Below are 17,770 nucleotides of genomic sequence, written 5' to 3'. Positions count from 1 at the left end.
GGAAAATTAGTTTAAGGTCACAGTACTAGAAGGTGGTACGACCACAGCTTCTTGCTGTGCCAATCTTGGCACAAGGATCTGTGTCCTTTATTATTGTGTTTCCAGTGCCTGGTGGATTAACTCACTAAATGAGCAGATAACACAAAACAAGAATTAACAACATGGAAAGTAAAACATGGCCAACAAATCAAGAAAAGCTTAAGGTAATACAAGCCAACAAAATTCAGATTTAAGACATGACTAATTTGCAGAATTAAAACATTAACAAAGCCCATCTGGACAGAAAGAAAACATGGAGGAGAGGGGAGAGGCTTGAGGCTTTTACTTGGCTCTGGAGCACAAAAGGCAATCAAACAGTGGAGAACTCGTTACCATCTACTGTTCAAGTTAGAATGATTTGCCGAATTTTAGGCTACCTGTAGTTAGCAGAGTGAAGTCTTAGGAAGGAAACACGTTTACTGAAGATGCCTTTTACTTACTTCTGATCACCAATATCAAACACTTGATGAAGTTAATGTAATGTCAATACTACTGTAGGTAGAGTGTATTGTTCCCATTTTACAGATGGGGAAACAGGACCTGAAATGCTGGTCAGATAAAGGACACAAAAAGAGTCGTTCTGTTTCACTTTGAATCTACCATTAACTAGGTTTTGGCGATCAAACTGATTAAGGCATTAAGGTCGTCTTCACCATAAAGTCTTTTGTAGGATTTCAGAAGCTGAAGGGTTACTGGCAGAATGAACTCTAGGGAGAAAGGGAGCACGGGTTGGGGTGTGGGGGGGATGAGGGAGAGCAGGAAGGAAGCCGCTGTCAGTTCAGTGTAAACAAGGGCTTCCTCTCCAGGCAGAAAGTGAGGGCTACTCAGAGTGTGGCGGGTCCCTGTGGTTGTAGCATCCTGGCCAAGCGGGCCTGTCGGGAATGCTCCAGAGGAGATATTAGGATGGACCGTGGGCCCAAACAAGTCACTTTTTCAATCATTTGTTTGATGGTAAAACAAAGTGAAAAGCTTATTTTCCTAGACCACTCTACTTGGAGGTGTCAAGCACAACACGTGAATATTATTTCTCATTTATACCGGACCAGCTGCATGGGGGGGGGGGCGGGGTAGATACATGAAAAAAAAAATCAAAAAAGAAAAAAAAAACTCAACTGTTGATCTTGGTTTGATTTGTACTTGGTCGTAATAAATTCCTTTCTCCTCCACACTGTCTAAAAATATTCATTAAGTAAGTATCATAAACGCCAGATCCTGAGAAACCGAAGCCTTTGCTGGGAACAAGCAGGAGAGAGGGCTTTTTAACCTATCTGCACGCAGGGCGGGGGCTGGCGGCAGGGCTGAGAGCGGGGTGAAGGGGCGGTGATTGGTCCGCTCTGCTGCCCAGACCCCTACCCAGCCGCCGGCTCGCGACGTCCACTGCACCTGCGTGCCTCGGTAGCATGTTGCACCTCAAGATGCCGTTTCCCCCGCCTCGCGCTCTAACTCTGCTCTTCCTATGCCATTCAGGGCACAAGCCTGACAGCTTGGCGTGCACACACAACATTCACGGGCAAGCCTATTACCTGAAAATCTTCCTCCGCTCCGCAGACAGGAAGCAAGGCAAAACTGCAACTCACAGTGAAACGCCTTGAACGTGGCGCTTCGCTCCTCAGTCAGGAGAGCTAAGCTCTGAACAAGACAGCTGGCCAAGGGGCGGCTGCCGGGCTTCCAGCCGCCTCGTTTCCGTCACAAGTCGAAGGGCACAGCCGCCCAGCCGAGATGGACAGATACACACAGCACCAGCGCGCACCTCCCAGATATCCACAAAGCTACTCACAGCCCGACCAGCAGCTGCACGCCCGGCGCCCGGGTGCACTGCCGGCGGGTCTCCGAAGCTCGGAAGCTCCGGGGCTGGTGCTGTTCGCGGGAAGGATGTGGGGGAGCGGAGAGGGAGGCTTCCTGGAGTCTGGGCAGCTGAGCCGGGGGCCAGGCAGAGCGCAGCCCAGCGGCGCCGCCTTTGCATCCGCCTCAAGCAAGTGGCCGCCTTTGGAGGACGGGGCGTCCTTCGGCCGCGCTCCCGGCTCCGGCCCCTCCTCCGTCGCTGCTGCCGCCGCGCCCGCTGCGCGCTCCTCCCGGGTTCGCGCCCCGCACCGGGCTGCCCGGGCCCTGCAGGTGGCCGCTGAGGGGTGCTTGACTCCAGGGAGCGCTCTCGGCGGGTCCGTCTTGCTCACCATCCTCATGCCACTCTCCCAATTATCGAAAGTGCCATATGTCCCCCGCAGAAACTGGAGCTTCCCCGCATCCTCTCTCCCCCGACAAGTTCGATGGAAGCAAAGGCAAGAAAGCCAGTGGCTCCTCACCGGAGCCACTTGGGAGAACAGGTGTTGGTGCTGAGCAGCCCCCACATGCGTGGCCCTCCCGACAGGTGCAGGCTCTGCCGCAAAACCTGCTTTGATTTCAAATCCTATGCTCTCAGGGTGAGGCTAGGGACTTCCTAACTAGTTGGCACCGCGAGTATGCACAGCCCAAAAGAGTGAAGCATGCGAACAATTTAGGATGCCTCCATTTTGTACTTTTCTATCTCCAGACACAGAATACTTCCAAAGTTTGTTTCACCATAATGACAACAAAACATCTTTGAAGGCTGTTCTCCTCCTCTTTGTAAGAACAATCAAGCTGCACTGTGTCAGAGCATGGCGGTGGCCAGTTTGACGTCCCTGCACACCCACGTGACCCACATCTGTCCAGCAGGAGTCCCAGCAGTCAAAGCCCTGGGTCCATGACAAAAGAATCATTCTTTTCCTTGTGCCCTACAATGGGTGAGTCGAAGCCAAATTCGCGTTTGAAGGGACCTGCATTTCACTGCATTCTGTCACCAAGACCAGGAGTCCAGCCACAGGACTACACATGAAAAAGATGGGACCCCCAAGCAGCTCTCGTAGTACATCGCAAAGAATAAACCCAGGCAGCAGAGGAACTGACACAGTCAACTTACAGGACCTAGCTCAGACTCTTCCAGGCTTCCACTTGATTCAGTAATTCTGATTGTCTGCCCCTCTCTCTCTCTCTCTCTCGGTACTATGGTTAAAATAACTAACATACCCATCCTTTTGTTACAAATATGGTGGCTCAGAAAAAGCCCTTGGCTTCTATCTTAGTGGAAATGGAGTGGGTATCTTCTGAACACTCATACACTAGAAGTATATCGGTTCATTGATATGTGGGAGTTTCAATTTCCACTCTAAACCAATGGAGTGTACTTAGGACAAACAGTTCTGCCCAGTCCAGGTGTGGCCTACTAGGCAGTCACATTCAAACGCACATCTTTGTGCCAAATTCTCCAACAGGTCACCTGCTCACCCACTGCCTCCCCTGCGAGGCTCTGTCAGCCTTGTGCTCGGATCACCCTCCGAGACCTAGCATCCATACTGAGAGGTCAGGGTCAGATCTGACACTCAAGAACAGAGATTTAGGGGTTGGCAGTTTTTGCTTTGCAGTTATCAGGACAGACAGACACAAACTGTGGGTGAAGCATCACTTCCCAGCCCCCACCAGAGGAGATTCCCCAGGGACATGTGCCTTTGTTACTTGTGCCATGTTCAAGAACACACTGCATCATCAATACTGTCAGTTCCAGTTAACTGGTCTAGGAACAAACGTGTAGGAGTGGTGGTAGGCGGGTGCAGGCTGGGTTTGGTCAGGATGGGCAAGACAGTGCCTGATTGCCCTGTGAGGCTGGCACGGTGCCACAGGGCCACCGTTCTAGGCACAGTTCCCTTGCTGTCCCCTGCCAGGTCTCCCACCTGGAATCCCACGTCTGAGCCAGCCCTGGCAGGCTGGGCTGTGGAAAGGGCCCTGGCTCTCTGCTCAGGACTGCAGGCTGCTCCGCTGCTGCCCACCTGGCCCTAGAACCCAAAAAGATTCCTTCAGGCAAGTGGCGCCCTCTGCTGCAGGGGTTCAGAATGGCTGATGTCTTCCTCCCTGCCACCCCACCAGAAGTGGGTGTCAGGACCAGGGTGAGTCCGTCCTCCTCTCATTCTTTCACTCTAGCTCGAATAAGGATACAGGTGGTGGGAACCCACAATCTCTTAACTGGCAATAGCTGACACCGACCATAGGGTTTTTTAGGGTGCTGATACAACTTTTAGGCAGCTGGAAAATGGAGATAGAGGGAGGAGGAGGGAGTTTAGAGACAGGCTAACAGCAGTGTGGTTTGGGTGAGGGTGCCTGGGTCATAGATGTTTAGTCATCAGAAGCTCATGGAAGACAATAATAATGATGATTAAATAATGGACTTGGAACATAAGTGATTTGACCCCAGAAGCTATGATAAAGGCAGAAAATAGGCTGCAGCTGGATTCGGCACAGCACTCCTCACATAATTACCTTGCAGTTAATGCAGTTACTTTAAGGCACCTGCAAATCCTTCCCTAGAGCTTGATCTTCACCCCTAACCCCACTGAACTTCAGACAGCACAGAGAGGGCTGGGGAGCGGGGAACATACTTCCTCCACTGGTCTTCCCTTCCCCGACCCCTTCCCCCCAAACACCAAGCACCTCTAACTTGCCTTTCAGCTTCTAGCAGGTGGAGCCTGCATTTTGGGGAGGGGTTGTGCCAGTGGAGGCCCAAACAGGCTTCTTTCCAGAGAGTCTCAGACAACTCCCTAGTGCCCTCCAGGTAGGGGAGCGGGGCGCCAGAGACTCACCTCCTGGCCACTGGGCCTCCTCAGAGACAGGAAGGAAAATCAGAGATTTAGAAAGAATAGAAAGTGACTTACTACCACCTCCACCACTTCAGGAAATCTGAGGTTATAAAAAAGTTGGTTAGCCAAGCAGCAGATAAGCCAAGTGCTAACAAAATGAAACTTACTGAGGCCGCAGAACAGAGCACTACGGAGGTGGCTGACATGAAGTGATACAATCTCACACTGGTACAATCCCTGAGAAAACTCATTTTGAATTCTGCTGCCTCATTTCCGACAGTCACTGCCTTTGGTGGTAGCGGGGGTGAGCGTGAGAGCCAACAGCGTTGACTGGGAGGCACAGCTGTTTTCTATATAGATTTCTCACTGGTTCCCAGTTTAAGCGCGATTTCATATACTCAAGCCCAAATGGCCTCACCCAAACCATGGGTCTATTCGGTGCTTGCTTAGATCTTTCTTTAGATTTGGCCGAGAGTCCCAGATACCTCCTGGGAGCAGGCGACAGACACATTTTCATGTCTGGCCCCAGACTGCGGCTTTCAGATGCAAAGCTTTAAAGATTTTGCCATAGAAATGCTGTGTCTAATAGTTTAACCCCATCTATAGTTCAGGGCATCCTCCAATGGTTTCTGAGGAAGAACTTGCAGGGCAGATAATGTTGCCCTTTCTTTTACCCCTGAACCCTCTCCAGGCCTCTGAACACACTCCCAGCTGTTTCTGTGCCCTCGTGCCTACCGCCCATCTTGCCTTATTCGGCATTTTCCTAGAACCAAAGAGCAAGTTACGAATCACCTGCCCCATCACACGAAACAACGCGAAGGCACCAGCAGACGTCATGTCTCGGTCCTTCCAAGCCGCTGTAGCAGAGCACCCGAGGCTGGCAGATTTTAAAACAGTTCAAACTGTATTTTCTCACCGTTCTGGAGGTCTCGGCTGAGTTGGCGGTCTGCTGAAAGCCGCATCCTCTGGCCAGGAGGCACACTGTGTCCTCACTGGGCGGAAGAGCGTCACAGCAAGTGGGCGGGTGCTGAAGGGCCTTGCTGCCCCAGTGGAGCAGCAGGTGTCGCGGCCTCCTCGCAGGAGGGGCGACACCTGGGCTTCAGGGGCTGCCTAAACCACAGCGGTTTCTCATGATGAAACTTTAATACAGACGGTGATACGCTCACAAGTTTTTTCTGCTCAAAACAAACTTTCCAGGCTGAACTTTGGGCTGGTCAAGTCTCACTTATCTTGTCACTGGAGAACGGGCATTGTCTTGTACATGAGGTTCGAGTCAAAAGGCCCCTCAAACCTTCTCCAGTTCTTGAGAGTTTCCTTTCCTTTTTCCTTTTCCTTTTCTCATAGCATTTCCTTCTCTAGACCCATTTTGGTTTTCCAAATGTAATTAAAGGTCTGGCAGGGCGCATGTTTAGCCTGGCTGTTGACAAACGGTCAAGTCCCAAACAGCTCAAACAACTGGACCCCCACCCTCCCGCCCGCCACACCCTACGCGAGTCCAAGAGTGAGGTCGGCTTCGTGCCCCGCCCTCACCTGGGGCGGGGACCAGCAAATGGAAACTGGTGTGCGGTTTTCCGTCTCAAATAAATCCAATCTAAAGAAAAATTCCAGATGGGAGTTCAACTACGTTGAACATTACAGCATTATGGATCAACTATGAGGGAACGTCACAAAGTTCATGGGAAAATGAAGTAAAATATTGGCTTATTTCAGTGTAAAAATGCTCTGAAATCCATACATAGTTGTTTTTTCATTATATGCAATTCCATGAACTTTTTGAAGATTGCTTGGTTGTATAATCCAGTTCTGCTCACTATATTAGCAACTATCAAGGTGATTAACTATAATATCAGTCTACTTTTTATCATGTTTGTATTTTCTTTAAAGTTTCTCTACATTCTATTTCGTTCATAAAGAACAACATTTGGTCAACAGTCTTTTTGCTTCTGTATCAGAGCTGGCAAAAGTGCTTTACCCTGGGGCCGTCATTGTGGCATAGCATGTTGGGGTGTTGCCTACGATGCCAGCATACCATTTGGGAGCAGGTTCAAGACCAAGCTGATTCCTGTTCAGCCTGCCTGAACCAGTGGATGGGAACATTGGAAAATTTCTCTCTCTTTCTCTCTCACCCTCTCTTCCTCCCTCTTTGTAACTCTTTCAAATACATAAATCTTTCATTTTAAATACATTATAAAGTCTGTAAATCACTACTAACAGACACTATATTTTCTAGTATAAGTAGATGTAGCAATCCTCAGAGGAAGAACAACCTGGAAATAAATGCACACACTTTTGTTGTTGTTGCTACCTTTTTGGCTACTCAGATTTCTTTTCCTGAATAGATTCAGAGCCTCTTGGCAGCTAAAAGACCATCTTCATTATATACTTGATGCTTTAATCTCCTGCACTTAGCAGGGGAAGCCATGAAATGTTTGTGTGATTTCTTTGCACTGGTTCTCTATTTGAGTTCACCTTATTTTAGAGAAAATCATTACTGATAAAGCCCATGTATTTTGATAATCAATTTCTGGCATTAAGATGGGGCAAATTAATTTTTTTTGCATATTACATGACATTCTTGAAAAGGAAAGAAATATTGTAATAACCATTGTTTCAGAATTTACTACTGACACAGGTGCTGCATTGCATGTTGTTCAGTAAGGCACACGAGCCTGTGGTCTGACTCACTTCCCACTGCCCCACTGCTCTGATTGTGAAAGCCATCTGCCCCAATTTGATCCAAACAGTTCAGCTTTCTCCTGGAATTCTGGATTTTCACATATTTATCAGTTCCTAATTTTGAAGTGAAAGCTAAGTATTTGATGCATACACCTAGAAGAAAGAGCAGAGCTCTATAATTATAGACATTTAGGTTGTTCATTCTGGAAAAGGGCTAACAGCACCTGTGTATCTGAGTGGTGGGTTTAGGGAAGAGGGATTTTGCTTATCCTACACTGCTCTGGTTAGCAGGACTAAAGCAGTGGACTGATGGCAGGAAGATATGCATCTCACCAAGAGTTGACTGTTGGGCACTGCGCAATAGTTCCATGGCCAAATCCTCACCTTGCAAGTGCCAGGATCCCATACAGTTGCCGGTTCATATCCCTGTTGCTCTACTTCCCATTGAGTTTCCTGTTCATGCCCTGGAAGGCAGTGGAGGATGGCGTAAAGCCCTGGGACCCTGTACCCATGCGGAAGAAGCTCTCTGAAGAAGCTCCTGGCTCCTGGATTTGCATCAGTTCAGCTCCAGCCGTTGTGGCCACTTGGGGAGTGAACCAGCAGACAGAAGATCTTTTTCTTTGTCTCTCCTTCTCTCTGTAAATCTGACTTTCCAATAAAAATAAATCTTAAAAAAAGCCTTCACTTCATTTCATACTTATTTAGTCAATTTAAGAATTGAATTTTCGGGGCCCAGCGGCGACGCCTAGCGGCTAAAGTCCTTGCCTTGAAAGCACCGGGATCCCATATGGGCACCAGTTCTAATCCCGGCAGCTCCACTTCCCATCCAGCTCCCTGCCTGTGGCCTGGGAAAGCAGTTGAGGACAGCACAAAGTCTTGGGACCCTGCACCCGTGTGGGAGACCTGGAGGAAGTTCCTGGTTCCCAGCTTCGGGTCGGCACAGCACTAGCCGTTGCGGCCACTTGGCGAGTGAACCATTGGACGGAAGATCTTCCTCTCTGTCTCTCCTCCTATCTGTATATCTGACTTTGTAATTATAAAAAATAAACAAATCTTTAAAAAAAAAAGAATTGAATTTTCCCCCCAAAAGACATTTCATTTTCTCTAGGCTTTGAAATTTATCTTCACTAAGCTGTTCATTTTCTTACTCTATTTTAAACAACTTCTCTGTGTGCTTCTCTCTTCCATTCCTAAGATTCATTTCTTTGTCTCATATTTATTATGTGATGTTTCTTGGTTCTAGATTGAAGTTCCTCCTGCTGTTACGACACCTGTCATTTTGCAATCAGCCTCTAGGTGGGAAACTCAATCTGTCTAAATACAACTTCATCTGCCCTTCTTCCTGAAGTACTGTGGCTTGGCTGATCCCCGTGGCCAGCCCTTTGGAGATGTTATTCGCCTGTTCAATGGCCCTTGACTGCCACCTTGTCTCTTGGTTGCTTCATTGTTCTTCCTTACATTCCGGGTTGTAACATTTCTGTCTGGAATGTGTCAAGTCTTTTAATCATGAAGAAGGTTCACTGGCGGCTGTGTCGCCTCTCTCCATTATCTCCTTCTGGAACTCACACATGTCTTGGACCTTTTCATTTGCTCTTCAGTGTCTCTTCGCTACGCATGTTCTTGCTAGCTCAGTACTGTAAATGGAGTCATTTCAGTATGACTGGAATTCTTTAAAGTGTCTTCAAGTTGTGTCTAATTTCTAAATTAGTTAATGTTTTCAGTCAATGTTCCATTATCCTTTTTATTTCTTAAAATTCTATTTGGTTTCATACTTTTAATTTAATTTGATGCTCTAAATCTAGCAGGGATTTGGTTCTTGTAGATGGAATTAGCACTCTCCACCCTGTCTGACTCTGAGATGTTACTAGGTGCCTGTAAGAATGCACACAAGAGCTGCTCGAGGTCTCCAAAAAGTCTACAAACCAGATTGCTGGATAAGCCCTGGATGTGAAGTGCACTTGACCCAGAACTGACTTCTCTCATGGTTTTCTACCAGAGTTTTCCTAGACCTTAATTTAAATCAGCCCTCAAACCCCAAGTGTGCACTGGAGTGGACTGGGGAGAGCTCCAGGAGTACTTGTTTGCCATCCCCCTCAGGAGTGGCATTAGCCTGGCACTGATTTTGAAGCTTCTTTCTGGACTCAGGGTCACTGCAGCATGCTAGGAGCACAAGTCAGGCTCCAGAAGCAAGCTGCACAGGCTTGTGGCTCAGCCAATCAGATGACACCCGTGTCCTTTGTCCACACCAATCACAAATGAAATCAGAGACAAGTTTCTGTGCCTTCTTAAGATACTACCCAGAGTTCTCTGGGTTTTTTTTCTCCTAATTCAAGAAACAACTCGTCAAAGGCAGCAGCTGTGTGCATTAATTTACTCACATTTCCTTCCTTGCCTGAGACCAGGACCTCTTCTCCTCCCTTAGTGGGAATAAATGGCTCCTGGGGCCTATTTCTGGGGCTTTCCTTACCTCACTTCTAACTGCCTCATCTGGGGTGAGTCTTCTGCATATTACCCTGGTTTTCAGCTTTCCTTTTTGGGCACAAGGAACCTGGAAATTTTTTATTGTTTCTTGTGGCTACTCTACAATTAAATTTGTTGCTTGAATTCGACATGTCTAGGTGTTTACAGAGTGACAAATTGCATATAGTTCACTTCTCATTTTGCCAGCACATTTGCTTCTTAGCACGTTTTAGTCTGACTTCCAAACCCACCAAAGTCCCTGATGTGCTCTGCACTGTCACATTCAAGTGCATTTCTCAGTCCATATTTTACTTCTTGTGTATTCAGAAGAGCTGACCAATCCCCTTTTTCCTGCAACACTTCTATTTTTAGTTCATATGACAACATACTCCTTTGGTTTTCATCCTACATTAACCAGAGACTGGAATTAGAAGTGGAACTGGGACCTGAACCCAGGTCCTCCAGTGTGGGATGCAGGCATCCCAGTGACATCTTAACTGCTGTGCCATAATGCCCACCCCATATTCTATTTAATCCCTAAATAAGGCTGCCTGAATTACCCCTTGAGATTGTTAGATAGCAAGATAGACATTAGCTCTGTGTGTAAGAGGGGTCAAAGAAAATGAGAGTTTTTGTGTTTGTCTAAGGGAAGAGATGTAGATGCACATCTGGCAAGCACACCAGCCTTTGCACAACAAACCTCGTTTTAGGGGTGTCCCAGCACTCTCCTGGGAGCAGCCTGAGGACATCTTCCCTGCCCTGCACCAAGGGGACTACCGAGTTCAAAGACACTGACTGGGCTGATGAAGGTCTGGGGGGAACTTGAGGACTTTCACATCCAGCAATATGCTAGAGAGGAAGTAGGCAGAGAGAAATGGGAGGGCCTATTCCAAGAACCATAAAAACTCCAGGCTGAATGCAGATCGCCTGCCCTGGCAGGCTTATTTCTCTTCATTAATCTTTGCTACCTCCTTTCCCACAACTCTCCGTCTCACATCTGAATTCTTTCCTGCAGGAAGACAAGAACCTCCCATCTCCACTAACAAAATGACCTTATTTGTTCATCTTTCACTTACCTTCCCTAGAATGCAATATCCATGGAAAGAACTATACACCGTGCTGAAACTATACTACACATGCTTGGACTAATTAATATACCTTGAGCACACTAGGCATTAAAAATACTTCTTGAACAAGTAAACAACATCCTTCCACTTTAGGTTTTGGCAGCATAATCTGTTACACTGACTCTTTCAATAGGAACAGTATAATTCAAATAGAATATTAAAAAATAATCAAACAAAAAAATCCAAGGTCTGGCGAGGCAACCAAGACCCAAGGAGTCAAAGACCTAATTGGAATGAGAACTCTGATAAAGTCTGTTATTGAGCAAACTGAGGCCCTTGCCAATGCACAAGCAACAGACAAAAGGCTGAGAATGGCAAGGAGGCTGTTCTGCCATTTGTGGCATTTGGGAGAAAGAAAAAAATAGATATTAGTTTAGGACTCACCAAAGCAGAGGGGCCCAAGGAAGCACCATTGCCCTTCAGCTGAAACTGTTAGAATAAACTAGGAAGCAACTAGAATCTGTCAACCCTCACCAAGCCTGAAACCCAGGCTCTGGTTAACTCAGTCTTAGCACAGTGATCTGTTTTGGGGTAATAGGCTTCAGACATATCACCAACATTCTCACATGTTGGTATTTTTATTTTCAATGTGCAATGTCTGGATTTAATGGAATATCACCAGATACATTATGCAAAGATCAAAGATCAAGAAAAAATAGAATAAAATAAATAGGTCCATAGGAGATCCACATAGATGGAGTTTTAGGCACAAGGACAAAATACATGTAACTGATATGGTTATGTAGTAGAAGACCACTTTGGGTCTACTTTTTAAAAAAAGTCAAATTGGAAATTTGAGAATTGACAATTGCAGTAACTGAACTTAATACCTCCAACAGATAGGCTAAATGCAGATTAGACACACCCACCAAATGGAACAGTGAAGAGGGAGACTGAGCCACAGGAAACTCCAGACTAAATCCTGAACTTTTAAAAAAGAAAATTATTTTAAAGTGTAAAAGATACATGGGACAGGAGGGAAGTGTTTGACCCAGGTAGAACCAGGTGATTCAGACAAACAGAGCAAGTCATGCTGGAACAGATTATGGCCAAGAGCAATCCAAAGCTGATAAAGAGCTGTAAGCCACAGATTCAAGAGCCAATGTGAACCCCAAGCAAGACATACTCAAACTATATCCCACACGTCATGATAAAACTCTGAAAACCTCAGATGGAGCATCTCACTGCTTCAGCAGAAACAAGAGGCACATCATCCTTAATGGAAAAAAATGATAGGATTGTCAGCCACCTTTATATTTCTTCTTAGGTTTCATTATACTTGAAAGAATTATAGAGAGATGATCCATTTATTGGTTAACTCCTCAAAAAGCCACAATTGCTAGAGTTGAGCCAATTGGAAGTGAGGAACCAGGAGTTTCCTTTGGATCTCCCACCTGCGTGTAGGGGCCCTAGGACTTGAGCCATCCTCTGTTGCTTTCCTAGGCCATAAGCAGGGAGCAGGAGTGGAAGTGGAATAGCTGGGATTTGAACCGGCACCAATATGGGATGCTAGCACCACAGGTGGAAGACTAGAGTGCTGTATAATGTCACTGGCTGAATAATGATGGGATTGTCAGCTGCATTTCAAGAGCATGAACAAAAGTGCAGGCAATGAAATCACCATGTTAAAAAGAAAACTCCATGAACAGGAAGAGGAGCTGGCACTCCAGTGCAGTATGTAATACTGACCCACTCCTGGCTGTTGAGGCCATTTGGGCAGCAGGGGAAGGTTGTAAACCAGGGGTTGGAAACCTCTTTATTTCTCCCCCAACTTTTTCTAATTTTGTTTTACAAATAAAACACACCCTGTCAATACATTAGCCTTTTTTTTCTGAGTAGGCAAATATTAAGCAAAACACAAAAATTATATCTGTAGAGAAAAAAATTGACAAATAGTATCAAATTAAAATTAAGAACTAATTTCATTAAGTGATATCATTAAGAGTAAGAATGCAAACATATCATAGGAAAAGATACTTACAATCAAGATGCCTTACACAAGTCTCATGCATTATTTAAGAACTTCTGCAAGAAAACGATAGCCAATTTTTTCCCAAGCTTTAAGAAACATTTTACAAAAGAAGCTGTTGAAATGGCTAACAAAGGTATGACAGACAGGGTACTCCAACTTGTTTGGAAAGTCAGAAGCACAAGTAAAATCAACAGAAGATGTCACTTTACACTCATCATGGAGGCTAATACATCAGCTGTCCACCTGGAGAACAAACAACTGAAATTCTCATATACTGAAGATGAGAGAAAACAGGGTAACTGGTTCGGAAACTGCTGCTATCACCTAAAGCTAAATGAATGTCTATGGTATGACTTGTAATTATCATTCCTGAATGTTCAGATGGAGTATTGCCTATTTAAAATTCTCAGGACCAGAAATTGATTCACATTTCAGATATATTTAGATTTTAGAATATTTGCACTCCCAAGATGCATCAGGGAAAGGACCCAGACCTAAACATGAAATTCATTTGTGATTCCTACTCGTTTTATGTAAAGAGACAACCGATTGAGAGAGAACAAGGGCAAGTCTTGACGATGTATGGCTGTAGCCAGCTGGAATCCTGCTGAGAACATATGGGGCAGGAACTCCCTAATTCTCAAGGTTAGATAACAGACCAAAGAGAGGTGCCTCTTCTCCCAAATGCTATTTAATTATTACTAGCCTGGTTAAAAAAAAAAAAACATTGTTTACTTATTGACTCCTCCCACGCCCACCCCCTGTGCACCTTGTATGCTTGCACGCAGATCACACACTGTCTCAAACTCTCCTTTGTGCCTATGTGATCCGCAGTCTGATCCGTTACTAAACTTTGGCTAAACTGTTACTAAACTTTGGATCTGTTACTAAACTTTAGTCGATCTGTATGATTATTGGCTCCATACATCAAGTCTATCGCCAGATAACAAACAGTGTTATATGCGCAGCTTGAATATAATTTTATATGGTATTTTGAGTGTGTCTGTAATGATCAGGTGTGGGCTTATTCTACTTCTGGCATCAGTTTTGTGTTCACACAGTTTTAGATTTTGGAGCACTTGGGATTTCCTGTTTTCAGATTATGTTGTCCAACTTGTACCCCAACACACACACACACCCATCACACACACATATGTGCATCAGGAGGCAAGAATGTTCACAGCATCAGAACTTAACATATCTCCAAAGCAGAAGATGCTCATCGGCATTAGAACATTTATCAAATATTGTGCACTTGATGGGTAAAAGTTTTATTATTTTTAGCAAATGAAAAGTTTTTCCATATTTTTCAGATTTAAGACATCTGTCCAGCTAAGATCTAATTATGGCTTCTTGAACATGTCTGATTAAATGGAATTGAAGATGCTTACATAAAATAATTCTCACCTCAAAAATACTGTTTAAAATTCATGGTCGAGGTAGTGATTAAGACACAACTTAGGGCACCTGTTTGGGTTCAAGTTGCCACTCCACTTCCTATTCCAGATCTCTGCTAATTTATAGCTCCGAGGCAGCAGGTGATGGCTCAGGCACTTGGCTCCTGCTGCCCACGTGGAAGATCTGGATTCTGTTCTGGGTACAAGCTTCACTTTGGCTCAGCTCTAGCTATTCCTGTTGGAAGACTTCTCTGTGTCCTTCCCTATGTCTCTCCTTGTCTTTGCCTTTCAAATAAAATAACATATTTTGAAATCCATATGGTAGATTTAATCACTGTTATCTTTTTTTTTCTTAATGTTCAAGTACCAATATTCTAAAATCAGGCATAAATTTGATTCAACTATATTTTTAAATAAACTTGGAATAAAGCCTCTGCTTCCTATAGAATTGCAGAAGCTTTTCAAATGTTATTTTGAAAGGAGGCAACATATTTTTAACTCATTTCCTTGTGAATCACTAATTGACCCCTTCTATCTCATGCTCAGAAAAACAACCCTAAGTTATTAAGTTCACTCAACAATCGCCCCGCTTTCACTCAGTAGGTGTGAGCGCAACTGCGTGGTTTCTCTAATAATCCAAGGCAGCACTCCCTTTCTAAATGATGGCTGAAACAGATCCAGCAGAAGCGATCCCAAAATAAAACCCTGGCTTAAGGAAGCACCATGTACAGGGGTAAACACCTATGACATTCGGTATAATGTTATCCATTAAAATTCACAACATTCCTTCTGGAAAAAATAAAAAGAAAAAGAACCAGTTAGTGGCCAAAGACTGATTTTTTTTTCCCCTGCAATTCCACTCCATTTTCTTTGTGTGCATTACAATACAAGCTTAATTATAATGAACTATTTCCATTTGTGTAAGCTCACTCAAATGGTAGAAATGAAATTTTTCACTGAAGAATTCCTAATTCATACTTAAGATCCTGGTACTCATTAGGAACACAAAATATGCTTGTTAATTGGTTTAAAAATGAAAGGAGGCTCCAAATACATCAGGGAACGCTAAAATCCAGGCTAAACCGTTTGATTGTATAGGGCCTGATATTAATGGCATGACCCAATAAAATTAATACTTCTAAAACTGTAATGCCAAGAAACATGTTAGATGATGATTTTTATATTTTGATATGATTTCATTTTACTTGTTTTTGTATTATGTTTCGCTTTATGTATTACCACTGAATTCTAAATTTTTAAGTGTTTATTTGGAATGCAGAGCAACAAAAAGAGATGGAGTGAGGTAGAGGGAGGGAGGAAAAGGGAAGGATATATATAAAAACATATATATAGACACACATATATGTATACATGCATATAAACACACGCACACATACACACACACACATACACACACACAAACCCCCCCCCCCAAGAGAAAGGGAGACTTTCCCATCCACTGGTTCACTCCACATATGTCTACAACAGCCATGGTTGAATAAGGCTAACGCCAGGAGCCAGCAACTCCATCCTGGTCTCTCATGTGGGCGGCAGGGTAAGCACCTGAGTGTGATGGGAAGCTGACTAGCCAGGACTTGAACCACACTCTGATAATGGATGCTGGCATTCTAAGCAGCAGCTTAACTCACTGTGCTGCAATCCCAAATGCAGATGTTTAACATCAACTGATGCAATAATTTGATCAAGATTACTGTGAAACTTGAAGATTTGCTCATATTTAGATTAATGTACTCTTCTCTTTTTAACAGTGTTGGTTTGCTTAAGAATTTTTATTTCAGATGTAATGTGAAAAAACACATTCGCTCTCACCTATTTAGATAAATAATTACAAACGAAGTTACAAATTTACCTTCTTTGTTTTTCAGGCAAATAACATTAAAATATGTTTTAAAATATTACTCCCATGTACCCAGTGATTAGGCAAGAAATTCTAGAAGGGTAGTTAGGTTGCTGCTTGGCATGTCGACATTCCATGTCTGAATGCCTGGATCCTGGGAACCCACCTGGGAGTGTAGCTGGGTTCTGGGTCTTGGCTTCCACCTGTCCAGCCTTGGGATTGTGGGCATTTGGAGAGTGAACCAGTGAACGGGACGATCTTGGCCTGTCACTACTCTCTTTCAAATAAAAGGAAAAATTAATTAATTAATTAAGACAAAATGCCCAAAGAATCCCTCTGATGGACTTCAGTTTAAACTCTATTTGTTACTAATAAACCTTTCACAAGGCTTTAAATAGGCAGCACAGGTTCCTTCCCGAGATTTTCTTAAGTAAACTCAGGATATTACTCCAACAGTAACCCAAAGCCTCAGCAGCCATGAGTGCAGCCGTGGAAGTTACGGTGGACCTGGCCGCTCTCAGCTGGTGCAACCGTAGCTCTGGTAGCCATTCTATTTTTCTTTTTCAAATCTTATTATCATAGACTTTCAATCATAGGTTTTCTTTCTGTATATATTTCACATTTAAGACTTATTTTCTGTTGGAAGATGTTCATTGCTTTTTTCCTCCCAACTACCTCTATTACCTAGAGTGATTAGGGTGAATATCCAACTTAAACTAAAACTTAATATGTATGTAAGCTATTTAAATGTATTAAAATTTAAAAATAAAGTACTACTCATAATGTCTTCATTTCTCTTAATCTGTCCTAAGCTTGCTAATGAACTTCTATTCTACAATATGGAAGGCACAGAGAAGGTGAGAGTGGCTTTAAGGGAACTAAATATGCTTGCTGGCTTATCTATCTTGTTCCAGGTGTATTTTCCAGATTCAAATGTGCCTTCTGCACCAGCAAAGGGCATCCTAGGCTAACAAGGACTTTGAGGAAACTTGATAAATAGGACTGTCAACTTTAAGTCAGATGTCTATCAAAGAGAAAGGCCTTGGCTTCGGAATAGTTGATCCGAAACCATTTTCTTTTATCTGGCAGTGATTAAAAAAACAGAACTGAAAAACAACTCCATATTATCTAAATAGGGATCTTTTGGGGGTAGCTGAGATTTTTTTTTTTTTATAATTCAATCTATTTGTCCAAAAGTAAGTCAAAAACACAGCTCTATATTAATGAACTGGGAAATGCTTTCTTATCCAAGAATAAAACACTGCATTGCTCAGTCCTTTGGCAAAAGTGTCTGTACTGGGATCTCTACTGAGATGCTGCACTTTATCTCACAGCTGATACCTGTCCCAGGAGTCAACAGCTGATGAAAGGTAGGCGAAAATAAATAATAACAATACTTCTGCTGGGTTGAATAGGTTGCTGAATGACATGGCATGCCATTCGTTTGAAAAATGGAACAGTTACGCCTAGAGGTCAGTCCACTTGCCATTGCTTCAAATGCAGGCCTAAGAAACATTGATGGATTGTGTATGAAAAGGTGATCTGAAATGATTTTATTATTTATTTATAGATTTTTGATACTGCCATCTCTTTCTTCT

General features: G+C 44.0%; 1 protein-coding gene across 2 annotated transcripts in view; it reads right to left on the bottom strand.

The window, feature by feature from the left end:
* CUNH2orf88 (chromosome unknown C2orf88 homolog) overlaps positions 1 to 17,770 on the bottom strand; it is a 58,323-nt gene that overhangs the window by 27,081 nt on the left and 13,472 nt on the right. The window contains exon 1 of one of the 2 annotated variants that reach the window (XM_040971862.1): positions 1,563 to 1,825. The exons of the other annotated variant lie outside the window; for it this stretch is intronic. The gene's annotated coding sequence lies outside the window, so the exon portion shown is untranslated. Of the gene's footprint in view, positions 1 to 1,562; positions 1,826 to 17,770 lie in introns of those variants that run through there. 2 annotated transcript variants of the gene reach the window in all.

Source organism: Ochotona curzoniae, unplaced genomic scaffold (assembly GCF_017591425.1).
Source record: "Ochotona curzoniae isolate NIBS_2020 unplaced genomic scaffold, NIBS_Ocur_1.0 contig_2210, whole genome shotgun sequence".
Taxonomy (NCBI): Eukaryota; Metazoa; Chordata; class Mammalia; order Lagomorpha; family Ochotonidae; genus Ochotona; species Ochotona curzoniae.
The sequence above is the reverse complement of the archived record's forward strand: the minus strand, read 5'-3'. Positions and strand labels throughout refer to the sequence as shown.